The sequence below is a fragment of the Biomphalaria glabrata genome, chromosome 18 (assembly GCF_947242115.1).
Source record: "Biomphalaria glabrata chromosome 18, xgBioGlab47.1, whole genome shotgun sequence".
NCBI lineage: Eukaryota > Metazoa > Mollusca > Gastropoda > Planorbidae > Biomphalaria > Biomphalaria glabrata.
Genome location: NC_074728.1, coordinates 21,996,533 through 22,023,332, shown reverse-complemented (window position 1 = coordinate 22,023,332; position 26,800 = coordinate 21,996,533). Strand labels below are relative to the sequence as shown.

At 31.2% G+C, this 26,800-nt stretch overlaps 1 long non-coding RNA gene across 1 annotated transcript; it reads right to left on the bottom strand.

The window, feature by feature from the left end:
* Positions 1–850: 850 nt before the first annotated feature.
* Positions 851–3,150, bottom strand: LOC129923987 (uncharacterized). The gene is made up of 4 exons (XR_008775960.1): positions 2,492–3,150; positions 1,967–2,045; positions 1,590–1,684; positions 851–982 (listed from the first exon to the last, which is right to left on the bottom strand). It is a non-coding gene; the product is annotated as an uncharacterized LOC129923987 (long non-coding RNA).
* Positions 3,151–26,800: the final 23,650 nt, after the last annotated feature.

Sequence of the window (26,800 nt, the reverse complement as noted above, 5' to 3'; positions counted from 1 at the left end):
AGAATGAATGTTAGTTTGATATTTTTGGTATGATTGTTATATCCCCTTGTTATGAATGCCAAGTGTTGCACGTGCGGTGAACTGAGTGATTAAGTCTTCGTTGAATGTGCGAGAGAATGTGTTAAGTTAGTAAGGTCTTGCTCCTGGTCCAGGAAGGTTGGACGTTTACTTCCTGGACTGGTGTTTTGTGTATTAAGAGTGATATAATTGTGTGCTTTATTAAGTATTTTCGATATTCATGAATGTAATGAGTTAGAGTTGATGTATATTAAGTGTTCGTATTTGAGTCAAGCAAGTATTGATGAATTATAATTGAGTAACTTGAAAGTATCAAGCAAGTAGTATTTAATATTCAAGAAACCCCTAGTGAGCCACAGGAACCAAGTCAAGTCAAGAAACAATAACAGGAGACAAGCAGCATTATATATATATATAAATTTGAACCCTGACATATGCAACCCCTGGCTAATCGTCAATCGACCCCCAAAGGGGTCGCCACCCACAGGTTAAGAACCCCTGGTCTAGAGACTAGTGAAAACATTTTCTTAGTTGAACCTAAACTTTGTCTAATACTGCGACACTGGACAATTCCCTACTTCACTGTCATGAAATCATCAAATAGTTAATGAAATCAGTCACGAGTCAACACATTGGTGTGACCTATATACATGTAGCTATAATGTCAACATATTTAAACAATAATGGACATATTATTATAGTTTTGGAAATGTACTATACAAGACTTGCATGCTCTGTTCATTCATTCTGAAATTAAACTTACACAAAGTAGGACACATTTTTTTAAAAAAATCTTTATTCACAGAATAATAAACCAACACAAAATACAAATATAATGACACAAACAAGAAATGAAGAAAGCATTTTCATTTCATCATCTGCATTCTTAACAGGCTAACTTCAAGGGTGGTGGCAATAATATCAACATCAGTAAAGCGATCATATTTTGACTTTCATGCAGCAGCTGAAACAAAAAAAAATATAATTATTTGTCATGTAATAAAGCTACCTTCATCAAGCATCGGAAGACCTACATTCATGTATGTGGACATTATTTTACAGTGATATTTCCAGCCCTTGGGCTAGTAAAGGAAATGATGCTAAAAATTAGGTTGCTTCTAAACCCTGTTAAGCAATTTTTAAAAATGACGGTATTTCAAATTTGGAGCCTAATCTTAAAATACATGTTATGAATTGGTGTCAGCAAATATGGTTATGGTATTTGACTACACCTAAAAGTGCAATGGCAGACTAAATCTAGCTAGGCTTATCTTCATTCTATACTTTGTCCAATTTATTTATATTAATTTTATCACAGGCTCTTAATAATACAACTTTATTCTGTTGTAATTATAGTTCAATGATAATTTTTAAAAATTTGGCTGAAAAGTTATTCTACATTTAAAATAACCGATCACAGTGAAAAAAAAAACAACAACTGAAGATACTGGGCTCACAACCAGTGTTTCAAAATTAGGATAACTTAGTTATTTAGGTTGAATTAATTCCATTTCATTAAAACTTTTACGGGTCGCTGATCAGTAATCTTAAAACTAAATAATTCTTCTTACCTTCTTGAGCAGGCTTCCTCGTGAAAAGAACAGCATCTGTAGTGCATGCATAGATCATTCTTATCTATAAGATATGTATAGATAAATGTGACGATCTGTGAAAAAAAAAAAAAAAAAAAACAACTAAAAAATATTGTTTAAAGAATTCAAACAAAATATTACAATAGAGGCAAAACACAAAATGTTGCTGTAACAATGAGACACTATTTTTTCTTTATCAGTATCAACACAAATAAAAAAAACAAAAACAACTATTATACATTTTTTTTATAACTAGAGCACTGACATAGCTCTTACAATAGCTTTCTATAATTAGTACCAAAAAAATAAATAAAACTAACAACATTATTTCCTTTGTCAGAGTGATTTACATTTACCTCTTACTTGAAAGCAACTTCCCACTCCATAGAATAGGGCTGAATTGGGTTTAATGCTTACTTTGGACTTCTCTGCATACTAAAAAAAGAAAAAGAAAATTAAAGTTAGAACGAGCCATATTTAAAACGAATTTAATTGTTGGGTCGTGCTTTATAAAAAATTATAATTGAAATGGCTACGTTGTATTCAAATTCATCAGGATCCGAAATAATTCAGATGTATTATGAATAGTCAATAGAATAATAGAATGAATCTTAGATCAAAGTGTAGAAAATAGGCTACAATATAGTAATAACTAATAACCTGGTTCTCTATCTCTTCTATACAAATTATGTAATACACACAGGCTGTCACGTGGCTAAATGTTTGTTTACAATTGGTGAATGAGGTCCATTAGTATTAATAGACCTCTAGACCTTCTAGCTAGATCTACATATATGATAATCTAGATTTGGATCTATACTGTCAAATTATAGAAATCTAGAATTTCTAACACATATTCATGAATATAGATCTAAGGCTACCTGGATCTGGTTATGTGGACGATGGACTGTTTGGTGGCCTTTATGATCTCTTCATGTAGTCTCAATGTAGAAGGCACCCAAAGCCACATGTTTGTATCATCAAAGATTGCATAACCATGCCTGACACAACACTCAAGCTCTGTCTATAATACAAACATAAAAAAAATTATTTTATTAAATGTTCAATGTTAAATGCATGTGGAAAAAAGATTTTGTACTTTTAAAATTAAAATCCTAGAAAAATTATCAAAATTATTAATGATGAACAATGCAAAATTTGTGATGTCCATTTAAAGTAAAAAAAAATAAACAATTTCTAGATTGCTAGTCAGAAATCAGATAATCAATGAGAAATTGAAACTAATTGGAACATTTTTAACTACAACTACAAAAGTTTTTAATACATTTTTAGATGTAGATTGTTACATACAACCTATGATGTCATTTCCTGCCGATTTCTTGTTTTGATTCATGCAAAACATGGACTTTCCTGTAAATATTATTAAGCTCATAAATTACTCATGTATTTAGCCAGTCAGCCAAGACTGTTGCCCAGGGCGTGGCATTCGAGGAGCCATACATGAGCTAGGTAGTTGAGAAATGTAGGTGAATGACTATTCTTAAGTTGAAAGAATATGGCTGACATTCACCTTTCTCACTTAACCTACACCCCGGGTTAGTAGTTAGTAAAAACAAGTCCGCGTCGATTTGCAGCGGCATTTTATCCCATACGGTAGAAATAACTTTCTGCGAGTCACATTTGCTTATAAATTTCACTCAAAGCTCACAACCAAAACCAAAACTCAATCATAACCCAACATTCAATCCTAACCTCTGACTTTCAGACAAGGGAAAATTGAAACAATCCATTTACCATTTCTCGGGGTTAGTCAGAATTAGTAAGGTAAGTAACATGCAAAAAAAAACAACATGCACAATAATTTCTTTTAGCAGAGAATTCTGAAAAGAAAACCACATGTTTTTATCTGGTGTAAGAGAATATTCACAAATATTTTCTAATATATCTAGAAAGCTGAAAAATAGATGAATTGTCACAATTGCAATTATGTGAATCGACAGTTCCATTATATCTGAAAAACAAAATACACAAATATTTTTAAAAAATAAATAAGTTATGGCTTTTATATAGCGCTACTTTCACACTTATGCAAAGTGACACTATGCTAAGCAAATGAAATAAATCAAGAAGTTGTTGATACTTGTACAGAAGTTAGACATATCTTTCATTTTATGCATGTGTGTTTTAAAGGAGAAAAAGTTGTTCATTAATGTTTAGGAAGAATATTTTTACATTTCTAAATATGCAAAGGTAAACAGGAACTAATGTATAATTTATGATCCCTTTCAGTGATTATATGAACACATAACCAATTGTATCATAAGACTTATGTTTAACATTAGATATAACTATACAAGAAGATATAACATGACACCAATTACATAAAAACTTGTTCCTTTGACAATTAAACCATTGAACAATATGTAACTTATTTTTGTCCATTTCGCATGTAATGTTAAAGAGAAACTGGGGTATAAAAGTATATCTTGGGTTCTATTGTACAATTGTTTGCTCAATCATGTACTGTTTTATGTAATGCACAATTGTAAAACAAATTTCCTCATGGATAATAAAGATTATTATTATAATACCCACAGAAACAAGATATAACAATCATAATGCATCTCTTGTATGTAACAACACAGAAAAGCAAACTAAATATTTTCACACAGGAACACTCAAAGATGGTAAAGATACTACTTAGAAGTGATAGTACATTATGAGGAAAGGGATTGTATAAAACTACAAAATGAGTGTAAGATCAAAAGGACTAAATGACCCAATGCTGGATCTTGTTATAAATAATTACTAGCATTGTCATACAAGAGGTCCAGAAGTTAAGCATTTTAAAATCAAAGTTAACGTGTTCTCTCTGGTGTAAATTGGATGCAACCATTTTGTTGATGTAGTGCAACATTTATCTTAAAACAGGTATTAGCAAGTGATGTGATAAAAAGCTTTCGATTCAACAATGTATTGTGTTTGTTTAATCACACATGCCCCAGTAGTCAACCAAGCACATAATGCAAAACACCAAGAAAATGCAAAAATATTCCATTTTAGCATTTCAAAACTCATAATTACCACATGAATGTTGTGTGCTTAAATGCAAAAAGAGTTATGTGCTTAGCACAGTGTCAATTTTTAATCACACATGCCCCAATAGTCAACAAAGCACATGATATATAATGGTAAATAAAGTTGCAAAAAAATATTGTAAAGTTAAGCATTTTAAAACGCATTATTACCTAATAAATGATGGGTGATTTAATGCAAAAGGAGTTATTTGCACAGCCCAGTGTGAATGATTAATGACACATGCCCCAGTGGTCAACAAAGCACATGATATACAATGGTAAATGAAAATGCAAAAAATATAGTCCAGTTTAGCATTTCAAAACTAATTATTGCCAAATGAGTATGATTTAATGCAAAGAGAGTTATGTGCGCATCATTGTGAATTTTTAATCACACATGCCCCAGAGGTCAACAAAGCACATGAAGCACAACGAAAAAAAAAATGCAAAATATAGTCCAGCTTAGCATTTCAAAATGTATAATTACCAAATGAATGTGTGCTTTAATGCATAAAGAGTTTTGTGCGCGGCAGAGTAAATATTTATGTAATCACATGTGTCCCAGTGGTCAACAAAGCACATGATGTACAACACCAAGAAAATGGAAAAATATTCCATTTTAGCATTTCAAAACTCATAATTACCACATGAATGTTGTGTGCTTTAAAGCAAAAAGAGTTATGTGCATAGCACAGTGTTTTTGATTTTGATTTTAGGCACATCGGCCATAGCACAGTGTAAATAATTAATCACACATGCCCCAATAGTCAACAAAGCACATGATATACAACGGTAAATAAAGTTGCAAAAAAATATTGTAAAGTTAAGCATTTCAAAACGCATTATTACCTAATAAATGATGGGTGATATAATGCAAAAGGAGTTATTTGCACAGCCCAGTGTGAATGATTAATGACACATGCCCCAGTGATCAACAAAGCACATGATATACAATGGTAAATGAAAATGCAAAAACTATAGTCCAGTTTAGCATTTCAAAACTCATTATTGCTAAATGAATATGTGATTTAATGCAAAGAGAGTTATGTGCGCATCATTGTGAATTTTTAATCACACATGCCCCAGAGGTCAACAAAGCACATGAAGCACAATGAAAAAAAATTTCAAAAATATAGTCCAGCTAAGCATTTCAAAATGTATAATTACCAAATGAATGTTGTGTGCTTTAATGCATAAAGAATTTTGTGCGCAGCAGAGTAAATATTTATTTAATCGCATGTGCCCCAGTGGTCAACAAAGCACATGATGTACAACAGTAAATAAAATGCAAAATAATTAGTCCAGTTTAGCATTTGTAAACTCGTTATTACTAAATGAATTTTGTGGGCTTAAATCCACCAAAAAAGAGTTATGTGCACATTATAATATGAATGTGGAGTGATGCAAACGCATGTTGATAGAGTAAGAGAGAAAAAAAATGGAGTAATTGTAAACAAGATTATTATGAACATTAAAGTGCTCATAATCTACTATTAATTGTTTTGTTTCGGTGTATAATCAAAATAGTCACATCTGCGTGCAACATGTGTTGTTCAACATAAAGGTAAAACCCTGGTAATTGATCTCCTGTCAACAGTCATTCCAGACAAAAGTCTAGATCTAGGAACAATACTATTGGTAATAGACAGTGGTGGACGAGGCTGAGGTAGCAGTGTTGAGGGATGAGGGGATGTTGTTGGATCTGGATGGATGGAACTAAGGAAATATATTCACAAAAGGTTGATGCAGAGAGAGATTGGCAATGGAGAGAAAAAAAGGAAAGACAAGCCAAGAAAAAAGAAAAAAGGAGAGATTAGCCATGAATAGAGAACAAGCAAAATACAAAACAGACTTTTTAAGAACAAAACTAAGGTTATATAAGGTGTAGTTGTATCAGTTTGGATAAGTCATGTAACTAAATTTGCTATTGTAAACAAGATTATAGACTTATTCGTTGAGCCAATATTAAAGTGTTCATAATCTACTATTGATGGGTCTGTTTTGGTGTAGGATTAAAGAGCCTCATCTGCTCGTAACAAAGAGGGAACATCATTGATAATACTGATACAGTAAAGTGAGCTCTAAAGTATGGTTATAAAATAAGTGTAGTCACTCAATGTGTCTGTTCTATTTAAGTGAATGTTTCTGTTGTGTTGCTTTTATGAGAAAAGAATCCTTGTAATCACAACAAATTTCCATAAGGATCAATAAAACAGTCTTAGTATTAGTCTTAGAAATCTATTAGCTATTGCATTTTATCAAACTAAAGACATATCACAGAAATATAAAGCGCAGTCCACATGTGTACAACAGGGTATATCAATTATATATGCATAGTAAAAATTCTATAGATTGAGATTTGAATTAAAGTATAAAGAAGGCGAAATCATTCAAATGTATAATTATGTTTAAGTTTTTTTGTTTTAGTTTTAAATATACAGCTCATTGTATTCTTTGTTATTAATGCTAACTAATTACTATTCCAAGACCTCAAACTACTTATTACAAGACCCAATTGTGTATCTTAAAATATTACAGAATAGCAAACTAAACAACATTAGAAAATACGAAAAACATGCATATATGTAACCCTGCCAGACCAAGTACAAAGGACGTTTGGGCCACGAGGCCTTCATCAGCTACAAAACAAACAAAAATAATTAACAATTAACACAAAATAGTCTTAAGTCAACTTATCTGTCCGATGTTCTCTATCGAGGCAGAAAAGAAATGAGCTTTTTTCTATCATATTTTCTATACAGTCATTTACCCCTGCAGCAGTAAATCTCTGTTTTTTTGAGTCTTTAAACAATATTAGACATTGAAAGACAGCAAAAAAAATGTATCAGACCAAAGACCAAATCCAGGTCACACCTGAGGTCTATATAAGTGAAATACTGTACTTTTACTCTAGCTCGATGTACATACAAATTTTAGTTGATCAAAAGAAGCATACAACAAAATTGACAAATTGAATTTATTTTATATAGTTAAATAAAACAAAACGGTAGGTATAACTGTGTTGAAGGTGAAGCTGAAATACAAAAGTTGTAATGCAAGAGTTTCATATCTTCACTGCATGCATACAAAAGTTCACTGCAGTCAATCACTGGTCAAAAGAACAAAGAACCCAATCTGATGGGTTGGTGCAAAAGTTTGAATTTTATTATGTCATTTTAAATCTAAGTAAATAGTCATTTGTATGTCACTTATATTTATGTATGGAGATTATGGTACAGTAGAGATGCAATATGTACCCCAGGAGCTACAAATTTAATGGTATTCTACTGAGCGCTCGCAAAGTATTTCAATGCAAAAGTAGTAGACAAGAAAATTTGTTTTAATGCAAAGGAAGGCAACATAACTGTTGTACGAGTTTCAATGTCAAGGGAGGCAACAAGTAGTAATGCATTTTCAATACAATACTCAACTCAAACTGTACATTTTCATTGCAAAGGGCAGAAACAAAAACCACAGTACATGTTTTATTGTAAAGGGAGGTAAGAAGAGCTGCATTTTTCATTACAAGGGAAAGTAACATCTAAACTGTCAAATATTCGCCATTTGTCACTATTGTAAAATAGCTGCTATTTCAGAGGATGTAAATGCAGACGATGTAAAGGTCAAATGTTTCTTAGGCCAACAGTTAATGTGCAAGGGCGTCATATGGGCAGCACAACGATCGACCGAGGGTAAAATAGTATTTTTAATTGCAAAGCAAGGTATAACAAACTTTCAATGCAAAGGTAAGTAAACAGTATTATGGAGCTGAAGCTAGGTGCTGGAACAAATGTGATACATACATATATCAGACATAAACGGACAGCAGCACCAGGGACCAAGTTTTTAAGAGAGAAAGTAGTGAATTAAAATGCTACGAAAATAAGGGAATGCGCCGACCGAGTCTCGAACCTGTGACTCTGGATTCGACACCACCGCCTAGCGATAACGCACCAAGCGAACTTAACCTCTTGACCATCGGAATGTCCAAAAAAAAAAACCCTTCTGATCCAAAGTCATTTCGCCTGTATGCAAATTACCACCCCAGTGGTCAAAGGTCACAAGCCCTAGCTAGCCCCTCCCCCACCTCGCAGCATCCATTCACTATCTAATTGTGTATCTCTCATAGTATCTCTCATAATGACAATTGTTTGTCTAATACATGCCTAATGGCTGTCTGTGTCGGCTTTATTGAAGTTGTTAGTGAATGGTTGCTCATAGCAAAGAGAGGTTTAAACTTTTCCAATGCAAAGAAAAGTTACAGAAAACTACTATACATATTTTCAATATAAATCTATGCATTTCAATGCAAGGGGAGATATCAAACATATGAAACACAAATAAAAGTAAAACAAAAATACTATAGTTTTTCAATGCAAAGGCCCCGGAGAGGTGAAATAGGGGTATCCATTTTTCTATATAAAATTGCATATCAAAGACATTTAAGCGCAATAAAATCAAAGGCTTTATAAATACAGAAGTATAGTCAAACTTGATACAATCAAGACGCACAAACTATCTTTCTCTCTGTCTAAATAAATAATAAAACAGACGTGAAGTAGGTTCCAGTGTGTGCGTGTGTATGTGTCCAAGTATAAGTGCGTGGGAATGAAAGAAACATAATGGGATAGGTAGAGAAAAAGAGAAAACCCAGAAATTAAATTCATGGGTTTTGCATCCCTTATTGCCCTAGTTGATACAATTGAACATTGGAAAAATAATGAAAGTATTTTTTTTTAAATATAGATGAGCCAAGATACGAATGGACTATGCACTGTTGCACATCTTTATTAGCCTTGTGGAGTTAAGAAAGCAAGAAGAATAAAAAGTCATCCATTCTCAAACAAAAAAAAAACCCAGTGAGCCAGAGAGTGTACCCCATTAAACGAAATATAAAAATTTTTTAGCAAGTAAAGGCAAATAAAATAAAATAATGTAATTATTATTGTGCAGGTGTACAATAAGTACAATCAAAGTCTTTAAGAAATTTCACCAAAAATGCATCACTCTGAAACCATTTTAAACCAAGAATTATAAATCCCTTTAAGATAAGTTCCGCTAAGTGATAATTAGACAAACTACAAAAAGCTTAAAAATAGGAACTAAAAGAGGGAGCACAAATGTCCTAGTGGTTAACGTAATGAATTTAAAAACTATGTCAAGGAGATTACAGAAACAATGAGATCCCAGAGTAAGTAAAAGTAGATTTTCATATTACTTTTTTGAAGTAACGTCTGTAATATACAAGATAAGTGACAGTTATGAATTAAAAGTATTAAAGAGGAAATCTGCTTTCTTCGGCATACAAGAAATATTTTACACATACAAGTTCGCCAATACAAGATCACAAATTTAGGGACAATTAAAATCAAAGTAGTTAAGTTTATACTGGCGGTTATGTGGAATACAATTATCGCACAGGCAGTTAACAGAACACAAGATACCCACAAGTCAACCAGATCACAAAACAAGCAGTTTAATTTAGTGGACATTTTAAAATAAAATAAATGCTAGTTCATGATATCTAAAATGTAAGTCAACTCCAATATCTAGGAGTCTCTTTAAGCAGCAAACTCTCCTGGGAAGACCATGCTATATTGGATGTATCTTCATACATGAAACTGGAGTATACACAAAATATTGAATCTCTTGATCTACATTTTATTCTCTGATGGGAATATAGTTATTACAAATAAACATTTTTCTGTGATAAAAAGTTGTTGAATGTATGACTTTTGCTTGTGAGAGTAATACCAGTTCTCAAAGTGCCAGGATACACACTAGACACTTATTAGGTCTACAGTTTTAATAATTATGAGATGGGAAAAAATCATGCCATTTATAATATCCTATACTTTAAAAAAAAGTAACTTACTGAATATATAGCAAGCTTGCTTTCTTGAGACTTGTACACCCATTATTTTTGTTTCCACAGGTACTGGTTCCTCCATCAAGCACCAAAGTATCATCAACAGCATCTTTTCTCTGTTGCAGGGCTGCTGTTGGCTTAACCAATATCCTAGACCAGTGTTTCCCAATCTTTTGACCTATATGTACCCCTTCAAGAATTTTCTTAACACTAAGTACCCTTTGCCCCCCCCCCCACCCCCAAAATGCATGTTTTTTGTAGGCCTGCATACACTTAATTATAACTATTACAATTACATATTCAATTAGTTTATTTTTGCAAGCTCTAGAGACACATTAAATGTATTCTTTAAAAAAAGGAAGCCTAGTTTTTACAATGAAAAAGTGGGTGTGTCTACAGAAGGTTTTAACATCCCTATTTCCTGATCTTTGTAGAAATTTATCTAAAAATAGTACCTCTTTTAAGTTTGTAAAAAGTTAAAATTGATAAAAAAAAGATTTAAAAATTATACTTCATTCAAATTTATAAACTGAACCTAAATAGGTACTTAACTCATACCCCCTTCAAACGCTTACCATACCCCTGGGGCAACGTATATCCCACTTTGGGAAACACTGTCCAATACAAAAAATTGGTTTACTTACCAAATGTGCAGCAGGCTTTCTTTCTTGAGACTTGTTCACTCAATTTCCAATTTAGTTTCCACAGGTACTGGTTCCTCCCTCAAGCACAAGTATCATCTTCTGTTCCTTGACTTTTGTCGTAGGGCTGCTGTGACAGTTTCTTTAACCAAATCCCTTCAAATTTTTCAGTCAGCAGCTCTTCTTAGTTTCAACGTTTTGAACAACTAAAGAAAATTAGAAAAAGAAAATGTTCAAGAATGTACAATAAAAAATTGAAATGTTTTAAAAAATAAAATATTTCCCCTATCAGACATTGTAATCTATGGAGCAGATGATGTAAAGGTCATGTGTTTTTATGGGCCATGGTTAATGAGGGGGCCATGGTTAATGAGGGTGCCATGGTTAGCACAATGACTAACTAGTGTCAGATACCCATTAAAACTAGGGGGACTCAGGCATCATAAAGAACCTAAAAAAGAGAATCGCAGACTTTGCAATGTAAAGTGCCTTAACACTCAGCCACATCACCTCCAAAATGTTTTAGAATAATTCATTTTATTTTTGAAACAGGTGATAAGGTGATATTTTGAATTAATTCCTACTTTATATTCATTTTTTATTATTCATAAAAAAAATGCTAGTGTAGGGATCTAACCCATGACATTTGCTTTATTAGTGCAAAGGTCTGTCAACTTCACCACCCAGCCATTGCTTACTTGGTGCGAAATATTAGCTTAAAGACTTTTGCCAACCAACATCCAACTTTAAATTCCAATCTATTAAGAAAGTGTAACTAATCAAAATTGTAAAAAAAAAAAAAAAAAAAAATTCAAGATCAGCTAAAAAAAACGCTCAGTATGCAGAGTAACAGTAACAATTACTAAAGTTCCATTCAGTAGCTAAAAAATTTAATTTAAAAACTACTAGCCAAAAAAAATGCAAAAGTTTTCTTACTAGCTAGGGGTTTCAGTAGGTCTTGCCAAAATTTCTTGCAAAAGATTTCCATCATCTATCAAGGGATTTCTGTAAATCTGTGTTCTTTTTCCACACAAATGCATCAGCTGAAAATAAAAAAGGGATAGTATGCAGACTAACAGACAAAAAAAGTTGTTCTAGATTATTAATATCTTATAAATTTAATTTGAAAAACTACTTGCCAAAATATATAGCAAAGGATTTCCAGCATTGGTCTCCAAGATAGAGGTTTCTGTAAGTCTTGCCAAAATTTCTTGCAAAAGATTTCCATCAGATTTCTAGCATCTGGCAAGGGATTTCTGTAAATCTGTTCTTTCTTCCACACGAATGCATCAGCTGAAAATAAAAAAGGTACAGTATGCAGAATAACAGGAACAAAAATTTGTTCTAGATTATTAATATCTTATAAATTGAATTTGAAAAACTACTTGCCAAAATATATAGCAAGGGATTTCCAGCATCGGTCTCCAAGGTAGAGGTTTCTGTAAGTCTTGCCAAAATTTCTTGCAAAAGATTTCCATCATCTGGCAAGGGATTTCTGTAAATCTGTGTTCTTTCTTCCTCACGAATGCATCAGCTGAAAATAAAAAAGGGATAGTATGCAGACTAACAGACAAAAAAAGTTGTTCTAGATTATTAATATCTTATAAATTTAATTTGAAAAACTACTTGCCAAAATATATAGCAAGGGATTTCCAGCATCGGTCTCCAAGGTAGAGGTTTCTGTAAGTCTTGCCAAAATTTCTTGCAAAAGATTTCCATCATCTGGCAAGGGATTTCTGTAAATCTGTGTTCTTTCTTCCTCACGAATGCATCAGCTGAAAATAAAAAAGGGATAGTATGCAGACTAACAGACAAAAAAAGTTCTAGATTATTAATATCTTATAAATTTAATTTGAAAAACTACTTGCCAAAATATATAGCAAAGGATTTCCAGCATTGGTCTCCAAGGTAGAGGTTTCTGTAAGTCTTGCCAAAATTTCTTGCAAAAGATTTCCATCAGATTTCTAGCATCTGGCAAGGGATTTCTGTAAATCTGTGTTCTTTCTTCCACACGAATGCATCAGCTGAAAATAAAAAAGGTACAGTATGCAGAATAACAGGAACAAAAAGTTGTTCTAGATTATTAATATCTTATAAATTCAATTTGAAAAACTACTTGCCAAAATATATAGCAAAGGATTTCCAGCATTGGTCTCCAAGGTAGAGGTTTCTGTAAGTCTTGCCAAAATTTCTTGCAAAAGATTTCCATCAGATTTCTAGCATCTGGCAAGGAATTTCTGTAAATCTGTGTTCTTTCTTCCACACAAATGCATCAGCTGAAAATAAAAAAGGTACAGTATGCAGAGTAACAGGAACAAAAAGTTGTTCTAGATTATTAATATCTTATAAATTTAATTTGAAAAACTACTTGCCAAAATATATAGCAAAGGATTTCCAGCATTGGTCTCCAAGGTAGAGGTTTCTGTAAGTCTTGCCAAAATTTCTTGCAAAAGATTTCCATCAGATTTCTAGCATCTGGCAAGGGATTTCTGTAAATCTGTTCTTTCTTCCACACGAATGCATCAGCTGAAAATAAAAAAGGTACAGTATGCAGAATAACAGGAACAAAAAGTTGTTCTAGATTATTAATATCTTATAAATTGAATTTGAAAAACTACTTGCCAAAATATATAGCAAGGGATTTCCAGCATCGGTCTCCAAGGTAGAGGTTTCTGTAAGTCTTGCCAAAATTTCTTGCAAAAGATTTCCATCATCTGGCAAGGGATTTCTGTAAATCTGTGTTCTTTCTTCCTCACGAATGCATCAGCTGAAAATAAAAAAGGGATAGTATGCAGACTAACAGACAAAAAAAGTTGTTCTAGATTATTAATATCTTATAAATTTAATTTGAAAAACTACTTGCCAAAATATATAGCAAGGGATTTCCAGCATCAGTCTACAAGGTAGAGGTTTCTGTAAGTCTTGCCAAAATTTCTTGCAAAAGATTTCCATCAGATTTCTAGCATCTGGCAAGGGATTTCTGTAAATCTGTGTTCTTTCTTCAACACGAATGCATCAGCTGAAAATAAAAAAGGTACAGTATGCAGAATAACAGGAACAAAAAGTTGTTCTAGATTATTAATATCTTATAAATTGAATTTGAAAAACTACTTGCCAAAATATATAGCAAAGGATTTCCAGCATTGGTCTCCAAGGTAGAGGTTTCTGTAAGTCTTGCCAAAATTTCTTGCAAAAGATTTCCATCATCTGGCAAGGGATTTCTGTAAATCTGTGTTCTTTCTTCCTCACGAATGCATCAGCTGAAAATAAAAAAGGTACAGTATGCAGAATAACAGGAACAAAAAGTTGTTCTAGATTATTAATATCTTATAAATTCAATTTGAAAAACTACTTGCCAAAATATATAGCAAAGGATTTCCAGCATTGGTCTCCAAGGTAGAGGTTTCTGTAAGTCTTGCCAAAATTTCTTGCAAAAGATTTCCATCAGATTTCTAGCATCTGGCAAGGAATTTCTGTAAATCTGTGTTCTTTCTTCCACACAAATGCATCAGCTGAAAATAAAAAAGGTACAGTATGCAGAGTAACAGGAACAAAAAGTTGTTCTAGATTATTAATATCTTATAAATTTAATTTGAAAAACTACTTGCCAAAATATATAGCAAGGGATTTCCAGCATTGGTTTCCTAGGTAGAGGTTTCTGTAAGTCTTGCCAAAATATCTTGCAAAAGATTTCCATCAGATTTCTAGCATCTGGCAAGGGATTTCTGTAAATCTGTTCTTTCTTCCACACGAATGCATCAGCTGAAAATAAAAAAGGTACAGTATGCAGAATAACAGGAACAAAAAGTTGTTCTAGATTATTAATATCTTATAAATTGAATTTGAAAAACTACTTGCCAAAATATATAGCAAGGGATTTCCAGCATCGGTCTCCAAGGTAGAGGTTTCTGTAAGTCTTGCCAAAATTTCTTGCAAAAGATTTCCATCATCTGGCAAGGGATTTCTGTAAATCTGTGTTCTTTCTTCCTCACGAATGCATCAGCTGAAAATAAAAAAGGGATAGTATGCAGACTAACAGACAAAAAAAGTTGTTCTAGATTATTAATATCTTATAAATTTAATTTGAAAAACTACTTGCCAAAATATATAGCAAGGGATTTCCAGCATCAGTCTACAAGGTAGAGGTTTCTGTAAGTCTTGCCAAAATTTCTTGCAAAAGATTTCCATCAGATTTCTAGCATCTGGCAAGGGATTTCTGTAAATCTGTGTTCTTTCTTCAACACGAATGCATCAGCTGAAAATAAAAAAGGTACAGTATGCAGAATAACAGGAACAAAAAGTTGTTCTAGATTATTAATATCTTATAAATTGAATTTGAAAAACTACTTGCCAAAATATATAGCAAAGGATTTCCAGCATTGGTCTCCAAGGTAGAGGTTTCTGTAAGTCTTGCCAAAATTTCTTGCAAAAGATTTCCATCATCTGGCAAGGGATTTCTGTAAATCTGTGTTCTTTCTTCCTCACGAATGCATCAGCTGAAAATAAAAAAGGTACAGTATGCAGAATAACAGGAACAAAAAGTTGTTCTAGATTATTAATATCTTATAAATTCAATTTGAAAAACTACTTGCCAAAATATATAGCAAAGGATTTCCAGCATTGGTCTCCAAGGTAGAGGTTTCTGTAAGTCTTGCCAAAATTTCTTGCAAAAGATTTCCATCAGATTTCTAGCATCTGGCAAGGAATTTCTGTAAATCTGTGTTCTTTCTTCCACACAAATGCATCAGCTGAAAATAAAAAAGGTACAGTATGCAGAGTAACAGGAACAAAAAGTTGTTCTAGATTATTAATATCTTATAAATTTAATTTGAAAAACTACTTGCCAAAATATATAGCAAGGGATTTCCAGCATTGGTTTCCTAGGTAGAGGTTTCTGTAAGTCTTGCCAAAATATCTTGCAAAAGATTTCCATCAGATTTCTAGCATCTGGCAAGGGATTTCTGTAAATCTGTGTTCTTTCTTCCACACAAATGCATCAGCTGAAAATAAAAAAGGTACAGTATGCAGAATAACAGGAACAAAAAGTTGTTATAGTTTATTAATATCTTATAAATTGAATTTGAAAAACTACTTGCCAAAATATATAGCAAGATATTTCCAGCATTGGTCTCCAAGGTAGAGGTTTCTGTAAGTCTTGCCAAAATTTCTTGCAAAAGATTTCCATCATCTGGCAAGGGATTTCTGTAAATCTGTGTTCTTTCTTCCTCACGAATGCATCAGCTGAAAATAAAAAAGGGATAGTATGCAGACTAACAGACAAAAAAAGTTGTTCTAGATTATTAATATCTTATAAATTTAATTTGAAAAACTACTTGCCAAAATATATAGCAAGGGATTTCCAGCCTCAGTCTACAAGGTAGAGGTTTCTGTAAGTCTTGCCAAAATTTCTTGCAAAAGATTTCCATCAGATTTCTAGCATCTGGCAAGGGATTTCTGTAAATCTGTGTTCTTTCTTCAACACGAATGCATCAGCTGAAAATAAAAAAGGTACAGTATGCAGAATAACAGGAACAAAAAGTTGTTCTAGATTATTAATATCTTATAAATTGAATTTGAAAAACTACTTGCCAAAATATATAGCAAAGGATTTCCAGCATTGGTCTCCAAGGTAGAGGTTTCTGTAAGTCTTGCCAAAATTTCTTGCAAAAGATTTCCATCATCTGGCAAGGGATTTCTGTAAATCTGTGTTCTTTCTTCCTCACGAATGCATCAGCTGAAAATAAAAAAGGTACAGTATGCAGAATAACAGGAACAAAAAGTTGTTCTAGATTATTAATATCTTATAAATTCAATTTGAAAAACTACTTGCCAAAATATATAGCAAAGGATTTCCAGCATTGGTCTCCAAGGTAGAGGTTTCTGTAAGTCTTGCCAAAATTTCTTGCAAAAGATTTCCATCAGATTTCTAGCATCTGGCAAGGAATTTCTGTAAATCTGTGTTCTTTCTTCCACACAAATGCATCAGCTGAAAATAAAAAAGGTACAGTATGCAGAGTAACAGGAACAAAAAGTTGTTCTAGATTATTAATATCTTATAAATTTAATTTGAAAAACTACTTGCCAAAATATATAGCAAGGGATTTCCAGCATTGGTTTCCTAGGTAGAGGTTTCTGTAAGTCTTGCCAAAATATCTTGCAAAAGATTTCCATCAGATTTCTAGCATCTGGCAAGGGATTTCTGTAAATCTGTGTTCTTTCTTCCACACAAATGCATCAGCTGAAAATAAAAAAGGTACAGTATGCAGAATAACAGGAACAAAAAGTTGTTATAGTTTATTAATATCTTATAAATTGAATTTGAAAAACTACTTGCCAAAATATATAGCAAGATATTTCCAGCATTGGTCTCCAAGGTAGAGGTTTCTGTAAGTCTTGCCAAAATTTCTTGCAAAAGATTTCCATCAGATTTCTAGCATCTGGCAAGGGATTTCTGTAAATCTGTGTTCTTTCTTCCTCTCGAATGCATCAGCTGAAAATAAAAAAGGGATAGTATGCAGACTAACAGACAAAAAAATTTGTTCTAGATTATTAATATCTTATAAATTTAATTTGAAAAACTACTTGCCAAAATATATAGCAAGGGATTTCCAGCATTGGTCTCCAAGGTAGAGGTTTCTGTAAGTCTTGCCAAAATTTCTTGCAAAAGATTTCCATCAGATTTCTAGCATCTGGCAAGGGATTTCTGTAAATCTGTGTTCTTTCTTCCACACGAATGCATCAGCTGAAAATAAAAAAGGTACAGTATGCAGAGTAACAGGAACAAAAAGTTGTTCTAGATTATTAATATCTTATAAATTTAATTTGAAAAACTACTTGCCAAAATATATAGCAAGGGATTTCCAGCATTGGTTTCCTAGGTAGAGGTTTCTGTAAGTCTTGCCAAAATATCTTGCAAAAGATTTCCATCAGATTTCTAGCATCTGGCAAGGGATTTCTGTAAATCTGTGTTCTTTCTTCCTCTCGAATGCATCAGCTGAAAATAAAAAAGGGATAGTATGCAGACTAACAGACAAAAAAAGTTGTTCTAGATTATTAATATCTTATAAATTTAATTTGAAAAACTACTTGCCAAAATATATAGCAAGGAATTTCCAGCATTGGTCTCCATGGTAGAGGTTTCTGTAAGTCTTGCCAAAATTTCTTGCAAAAGATTTCCATCAGATTTCTAGCATCTGGCAAGGGATTTCTGTAAATCTGTGTTCTTTCTTCCACACGAATGCATCAGCGGAAAATAAAAAAGGGACAGTATGCAGACTAACAGGAACAAAAGGTTGTTCTAGATTATTAATATCTTATAAATTTAATTTGAAAAACTACTTGCCAAAATATATAGCAAAGGATTTCCAGCATTGCTCTAATGTAGAGGTTTCTGTTAAGTCTTGCCAAAATTTCTTGCAAGGGATTTCCATCAGATTTCTAGCATCTGGCAAGGGATTTCTGTAAATCTGTGTTCTTTCTTCCACACGAATGCATCAGCTGAAAATAAAAAAGGTACAGTATGCAGAGTAACAGGAACAAAAAGTTGTTCTAGATTATTAATATCTTATAAATTTAATTTGAAAAACTACTTGCCAAAATATATAGCAAGGGATTTCCAGCATTGGTTTCCTAGGTAGAGGTTTCTGTAAGTCTTGCCAAAATATCTTGCAAAAGATTTCCATCAGATTTCTAGCATCTGGCAAGGGATTTCTGTAAATCTGTGTTCTTTCTTCCACACGAATGCATCAGCTGAAAATAAAAAAGGTACAGTATGCAGAGTAACAGGAACAAAAAGTTGTTCTAGATTATTAATATCTTATAAATTTAATTTGAAAAACTACTTGCCAAAATATATAGCAAGGGATTTCCAGCATTGGTTTCCTAGGTAGAGGTTTCTGTAAGTCTTGCCAAAATATCTTGCAAAAGATTTCCATCAGATTTCTAGCATCTGGCAAGGGATTTCTGTAAATCTGTGTTCTTTCTTCCACACAAATGCATCAGCTGAAAATAAAAAAGGTACAGTATGCAGAATAACAGGAACAAAAAGTTGTTATAGTTTATTAATATCTTATAAATTGAATTTGAAAAACTACTTGCCAAAATATATAGCAAGATATTTCCAGCATTGGTCTCCAAGGTAGAGGTTTCTGTAAGTCTTGCCAAAATTTCTTGCAAAAGATTTCCATCAGATTTCTAGCATCTGGCAAGGGATTTCTGTAAATCTGTGTTCTTTCTTCCTCTCGAATGCATCAGCTGAAAATAAAAAAGGGATAGTATGCAGACTAACAGACAAAAAAAGTTGTTCTAGATTATTAATATCTTATAAATTTAATTTGAAAAACTACTTGCCAAAATATATAGCAAGGAATTTCCAGCATTGGTCTCCATGGTAGAGGTTTCTGTAAGTCTTGCCAAAATTTCTTGCAAAAGATTTCCATCAGATTTCTAGCATCTGGCAAGGGATTTCTGTAAATCTGTGTTCTTTCTTCCACACGAATGCATCAGCGGAAAATAAAAAAGGGACAGTATGCAGACTAACAGGAACAAAAGGTTGTTCTAGATTATTAATATCTTATAAATTTAATTTGAAAAACTACTTGCCAAAATATATAGCAAAGGATTTCCAGCATTGCTCTAATGTAGAGGTTTCTGTTAAGTCTTGCCAAAATTTCTTGCAAGGGATTTCCATCAGATTTCTAGCATCTGGCAAGGGATTTCTGTAAATCTGTGTTCTTTCTTCCACACGAATGCATCAGCTGAAAATAAAAAAGGTACAGTATGCAGAGTAACAGGAACAAAAAGTTGTTCTAGATTATTAATATCTTATAAATTTAATTTGAAAAACTACTTGCCAAAATATATAGCAAGGGATTTCCAGCATTGGTTTCCTAGGTAGAGGTTTCTGTAAGTCTTGCCAAAATATCTTGCAAAAGATTTCCATCAGATTTCTAGCATCTGGCAAGGGATTTCTGTAAATCTGTGTTCTTTCTTCCACACGAATGCATCAGCTGAAAATAAAAAAGGTACAGTATGCAGAGTAACAGGAACAAAAAGTTGTTCTAGATTATTAATATCTTATAAATTTAATTTGAAAAACTACTTGCCAAAATATATAGCAAGGGATTTCCAGCATTGGTTTCCTAGGTAGAGGTTTCTGTAAGTCTTGCCAAAATATCTTGCAAAAGATTTCCATCAGATTTCTAGCATCTGGCAAGGGATTTCTGTAAATCTGTGTTCTTTCTTCCACACAAATGCATCAGCTGAAAATAAAAAAGGTACAGTATGCAGAATAACAGGAACAAAAAGTTGTTATAGTTTATTAATATCTTATAAATTGAATTTGAAAAACTACTTGCCAAAATATATAGCAAGATATTTCCAGCATTGGTCTCCAAGGTAGAGGTTTCTGTAAGTCTTGCCAAAATTTCTTGCAAAAGATTTCCATCAGATTTCTAGCATCTGGCAAGGGATTTCTGTAAATCTGTGTTCTTTCTTCCTCTCGAATGCATCAGCTGAAAATAAAAAAGGGATAGTATGCAGACTAACAGACAAAAAAAGTTGTTCTAGATTATTAATATCTTATAAATTTAATTTGAAAAACTACTTGCCAAAATATATAGCAAGGAATTTCCAGCATTGGTCTCCATGGTAGAGGTTTCTGTAAGTCTTGCCAAAATTTCTTGCAAAAGATTTCCATCAGATTTCTAGCATCTGGCAAGGGATTTCTGTAAATCTGTGTTCTTTCTTCCACACGAATGCATCAGCGGAAAATAAAAAAGGGACAGTATGCAGACTAACAGGAACAAAAGGTTGTTCTAGATTATTAATATCTTATAAATTTAATTTGAAAAACTACTTGCCAAAATATATAGCAAAGGATTTCCAGCATTGCTCTAATGTAGAGGTTTCTGTTAAGTCTTGCCAAAATTTCTTGCAAGGGATTTCCATCATCAGATTTCTAGCATCTGGCAAGGGATTTCTGTAAATCTTGTGTTCTTTCTTCCATGCATCAGCTGAAAATAAAAAAGGGACAGTTATTCTAGATTAATATTATATAATTATTAAACTAATCCAAGCAACATTAGAAAATATTATTCAAGTTTTAGAATATGTAATTTAATTTAAAAAACTACTTTTGCATACATTCTCTAACATTCCACATAATGTTAACAACTGAGAAAGAAAATTAGCTTAATGTGGATTTACATCAGAATTTTTCAGTTTATAAAGTTGACTGTTATTGACTTTCAACGTCAATTGCTAAAAATAACCCAGAAAATCTTGCTGTTTACCTGCTAAATCTAATTCCTACGACAAAGATATTTTAATTAAGTTTTTTGTCTCTCAGCTTTAATTTCTGAAATAAGATAAAGTAAGAAATAATCATTGTATTTGTCCAAACAAATGGACTTACTTTGACTACAATTGTCCACCTCAGCATTACTACTAAAACAATAGTTGCCAACTAAAAAAACCAGAACACCAAACATATTGACACATACGCACAGATTGAGGTATATACAATGTTACAGTAATGTAACAAAATTAAGCTATTTTAAGTTATCTAATAATTTTGAAAAAATTACTTGCCAAAAATATCTAGTATGTGAATTCTACACCTACTCTATAGCTTCTGCACTTGATTCCAGAGACACCTAAGTATACAAAAGCTGTTTTAAAAAAAAAATACGTTATTCATTTAAAATCAGACTTGCCAATAGTACTTTCTATATATGCTGCATCTCTCTAACTTAGATTTTCACTGATTCCCATACACTTTTCAAAGGCAACTTCAAAGTTGTACATCAACTGAAAAAAAAATACAAGAAAACTGCGCAGTATGCAAAGCAACAAAATATTTATACTTTTATATATATTTTTTTATTTAAAAAAAAATCCTGTTTGCTGCACCTGTACATTAAAGCAGGAGTTGATAGAGGCATTCCTATTAATTCCAAGAACATTTCTAATTAACATCAATATTTGATATGCTTAACATTTGGTATACATTAAAAAGTATTAATGATAGCATTTGAAAACTAAGACTATAATACTATGTATAAATAGAAAAGAAAGTGAAATAAGTTGATATAGGTGTTGCAAACAATTGTAGTACATATAAATAAGTAACCATCAAGTGCTTCAAGCATCTAATGTTTGTATAAATATATAAAGAATACAATATAAATAAAGGTAATGTGTAATAAATTAAAGAGGCAATAAAGTCAATAGAAGAACCAAGTACGAGTTAATTTTGGCTTTGTGACACATCACAGTAAATGTATATTTCATTGCATTTGGTTATAAAGGAAACATCATGCAATAAATTTATATGCAAATAAACAATGCATTAAATAAGAGAAATTAAGTAAGAGTTTATATTTGATATGTTTCAACCACCTAATAATTCATATGCATTAGAATTTCAACCATCTAATATTTGATATGTAATTTAATATTTGATATGCTTAGTGGCCTGAAAATAATTACAAAAGAAATAATGCAATAAAAAGATCAAATATGGGTTGTTAGTAGCTTTCCTATTTTAGGAACATTTTAATTAACATTTGGTATACATTAAAAAGTATTAATGATAGCATATGATTACTAAGACTATAATACTATGTATAAATAGAAAAGAAAGTGAACTAAGTTTAGGAACATTTTTAATTAACATTTGGTATACATTAAAAAGTATAATGATAGCATTTGATTACTAAGACTATAATACTATGTATAAAAAGAAAAGAAAGTGAACTAAGTTGATATAGGTGTTGCAAACAATTGTAGTACATATAAATAAGTAACCATCAAGTGCTCCAAGCACCTAATGTTTGTATATAATTGATGTGTTTCAACCATCTAGTATTTCAAACATGCTTCAACCACCTAATATTTTATATGTGTTAGAATTTCAACCATTTAATATTTGATATGCTTGGTGGCCTGAAAATAATTACAAAAGAAATAATGCAATAAAAAGATCAAATAGGAGTTGTTAGTAGCTTTCCTATTTTAGGAACATTTTTAATTAACATTTGGTATACATTAAAAAGTATTAATGATAGCATTTGACTACTAAGACTATAATAGTATTTAATAATAGAAAAGAAAGTGAACTAAGTTGATATAGGTGTTGCAAATAATTGTAGTACATATAAATAAGTAACCATAAAGTGCTTCAAGCACCTAATTTTTGTATAAATATATAAATAATACAATATGAATAAAGGTAATGTGTAATAAATTAAAGAGGCAATAAAGTAGATAGAAGAACCAAGTACGAGTTAATTTTGGCTTTGTGACACATCACAGTAAATGTAAATATTTCATTGCATTTGGTTATAAAGGAAACATCATGCAATAAATTTATATGCAGATAAACAATGCATTAAATAAGAGAAATTAAGTAAGAGTGTATATTTGATGTGTTTCAATTTCAACCATCTAATATTTGATATGTGTTAGAATTCCAACCATTTAATATTTGATATGCTAGGTGACCTGAAAATAACAATTACAAAAGAAATAATGCAATAAAAAGATCAAAGTAGGAGTTGTTAGTGGCTTTCCTATTTTAGGAACATTTTTAATTAACATTTGGTATACATTAAAAAGTATTAATGATAGCATCTGACTACTAAGACTATAATACTATGTATAAATAGAAATGAAAGTGAACTAAGTTGATATAGGTGTTGCAAACAATTGTAGTACATATAAATAAGTAACCATCAAGTGCTTCAAGCACCTAATGTTTGTATAAATATAAAAAGGTATTTTGTAATTTAATAAAGTAAAAAAAAAAAAAGCAAAGTAAATAGAAGAACCAAGTACGAGTTAATTTTGGCTTTGTGACACATCACAGTAAATGTATATTTCATTGCATTTGGTTATAAAGGAAACATCATGCAATAAATTTATATGCAAATAAACAATGCATTAAATAAGAGAAATTAAGTAAGAGTGTATATTTGATGTGTTTCAATTTCAACCATCTAATATTTGATATGTGTTAGAATTCCAACCATTTAATATTTGATATGCTAGGTGACCTGAAAATAACAATTACAAAAGAAATAATGCAATAAAAAGATCAAAGTAGGAGTTGTTAGTGGCTTTCCTATTTTAGGAACATTTTTAATTAACATTTGGTATACATTAAAAAGTATTAATGATAGCATCTGACTACTAAGACTATAATACTATGTATAAATAGAAATGAAAGTGAACTAAGTTGATATAGGTGTTGCAAACAATTGTAGTACATATAAATAAGTAACCATCAAGTGCTTCAAGCACCTAATGTTTGTATACATATAAAAAGGTATTTTGTAATTTAATAAAGTAAAAAAAAAAAGCAAAGTAAATAGAAGAACCAAGTACGAGTTAATTTTGGCTTTGTGACACATCACAGTAAATGTATATTTCATTGCATTTGGTTATAAAGGAAACATCATGCAATAAATTTATATGCAAATAAACAATGCATTAAATAAGAGAAATTAAGTAAGAGTGTATATTTGATGTGTTTCAATTTCAACCATCTAATATTTGATATGTGTTAGAATTCCAACCATTTAATATTTGATATGCTAGGTGACCTGAAAATAACAATTACAAAAGAAATAATGCAATAAAAAGATCAAAGTAGGAGTTGTTAGTGGCTTTCCTATTTTAGGAACATTTTTAATTAACATTTGGTATACATTAAAAAGTATTAATGATAGCATTTGACAACTAAGACTAAAATACTATGTATAAATAGAAAAGAAAGTGAACTAAGTTGATATAGGTGTTGCAAACAATTGTAGTACATATAAATAAGTAACCATCAAGTGCTTCAAGCACCTAATGTTTGTATACATATAAAAAGGTATTTTGTAATTTAATAAAGTAAAAAAAAAAAAGCAAAGTAAATAGAAGAACCAAGTACGAGTTAATTTTGGCTTTGTGACACATCACAGTAAATGTATATTTCATTGCATTTGGTTATAAAGGAAACATCATGCAATAAATTTATATGCAAATAAACAATGCATTAAATAAGAGAAATTAAGTAAGAGTGTATATTTGATGTGTTTCAACCATCTAGTATTTCAAACACGCTTCAACCACCTAATATTTCATATGTGTTAGAATTTCAACCATCTAATATTTGATATGTCTTACAATTTCAACCATTTAATATTTGATATGCTTAGTGGCCTGAAAATAATTACAAAAGAAATATTGCAATAAAAAGATCAAAGTAGGAGTTAGTAGCTTTCCTATTTTAGGAACATTTTTAATTAACATTTGCTATACATTAAAAAGTATTAATGATAGCATTTGACAACTAAGACTAAAATACTATGTATAAATAGAAAAGAAAGTGAACTAAGTTGATATAGGTGTTGCAAACAATTGTAGTACATATAAATAAGTAACCATCAAGTGCTTCAAGCACCTAATGTTTGTATAAATATAAAAAGGTATTTTGTAATTTAATAAAGTAAAAAAAAAAAAGCAAAGTAAATAGAAGAACCAAGTACGAGTTAATTTTGGCTTTGTGACACATCACAGTAAATGTATATTTCATTGCATTTGGTTATAAAGGAAACATCATGCAATAAATTTATATGCAAATAAACAATGCATTAAATAAGAGAAATTAAGTAAGAGTGTATATTTCATGTGTTTCAACCATCTAGTATTTCAAACACAATTCAACCACCTAATATTTTATATGTGTTAGAATTTCAACCATCTAATATTTGATATGTAATTTAATATTTGATATGCTAGGTGACCTGAAAATAACAATTACAAAAGAAATAATGCAATAAAAAGATCAAAGTAGGAGTTGTTAGTGGCTTTCCTATTTTAGGAACATTTTTAATTAACATTTGGTATACATTAAAAAGTATTAATGATAGCATTTGACAACTAAGACTAAAATACTATGTATAAATAGAAAAGAAAGTGAACTAAGTTGATATAGGTGTTGCAAACAATTGTAGTACATATAAATAAGTAACCATCAAGTGCTTCAAGCACCTAATGTTTGTATACATATAAAAAGGTATTTTGTAATTTAATAAAGTAAAAAAAAAAAAGCAAAGTAAATAGAAGAACCAAGTACGAGTTAATTTTGGCTTTGTGACACATCACAGTAAATGTATATTTCATTGCATTTGGTTATAAAGGAAACATCATGCAATAAATTTATATGCAAATAAACAATGCATTAAATAAGAGAAATTAAGTAAGAGTGTATATTTGATGTGTTTCAACCATCTAGTATTTCAAACACGCTTCAACCACCTAATATTTCATATGTGTTAGAATTTCAACCATCTAATATTTGATATGTCTTACAATTTCAACCATTTAATATTTGATATGCTTAGTGGCCTGAAAATAATTACAAAAGAAATATTGCAATAAAAAGATCAAAGTAGGAGTTAGTAGCTTTCCTATTTTAGGAACATTTTTAATTAACATTTGCTATACATTAAAAAGTATTAATGATAGCATTTGACAACTAAGACTAAAATACTATGTATAAATAGAAAAGAAAGTGAACTAAGTTGATATAGGTGTTGCAAACAATTGTAGTACATATAAATAAGTAACCATCAAGTGCTTCAAGCACCTAAT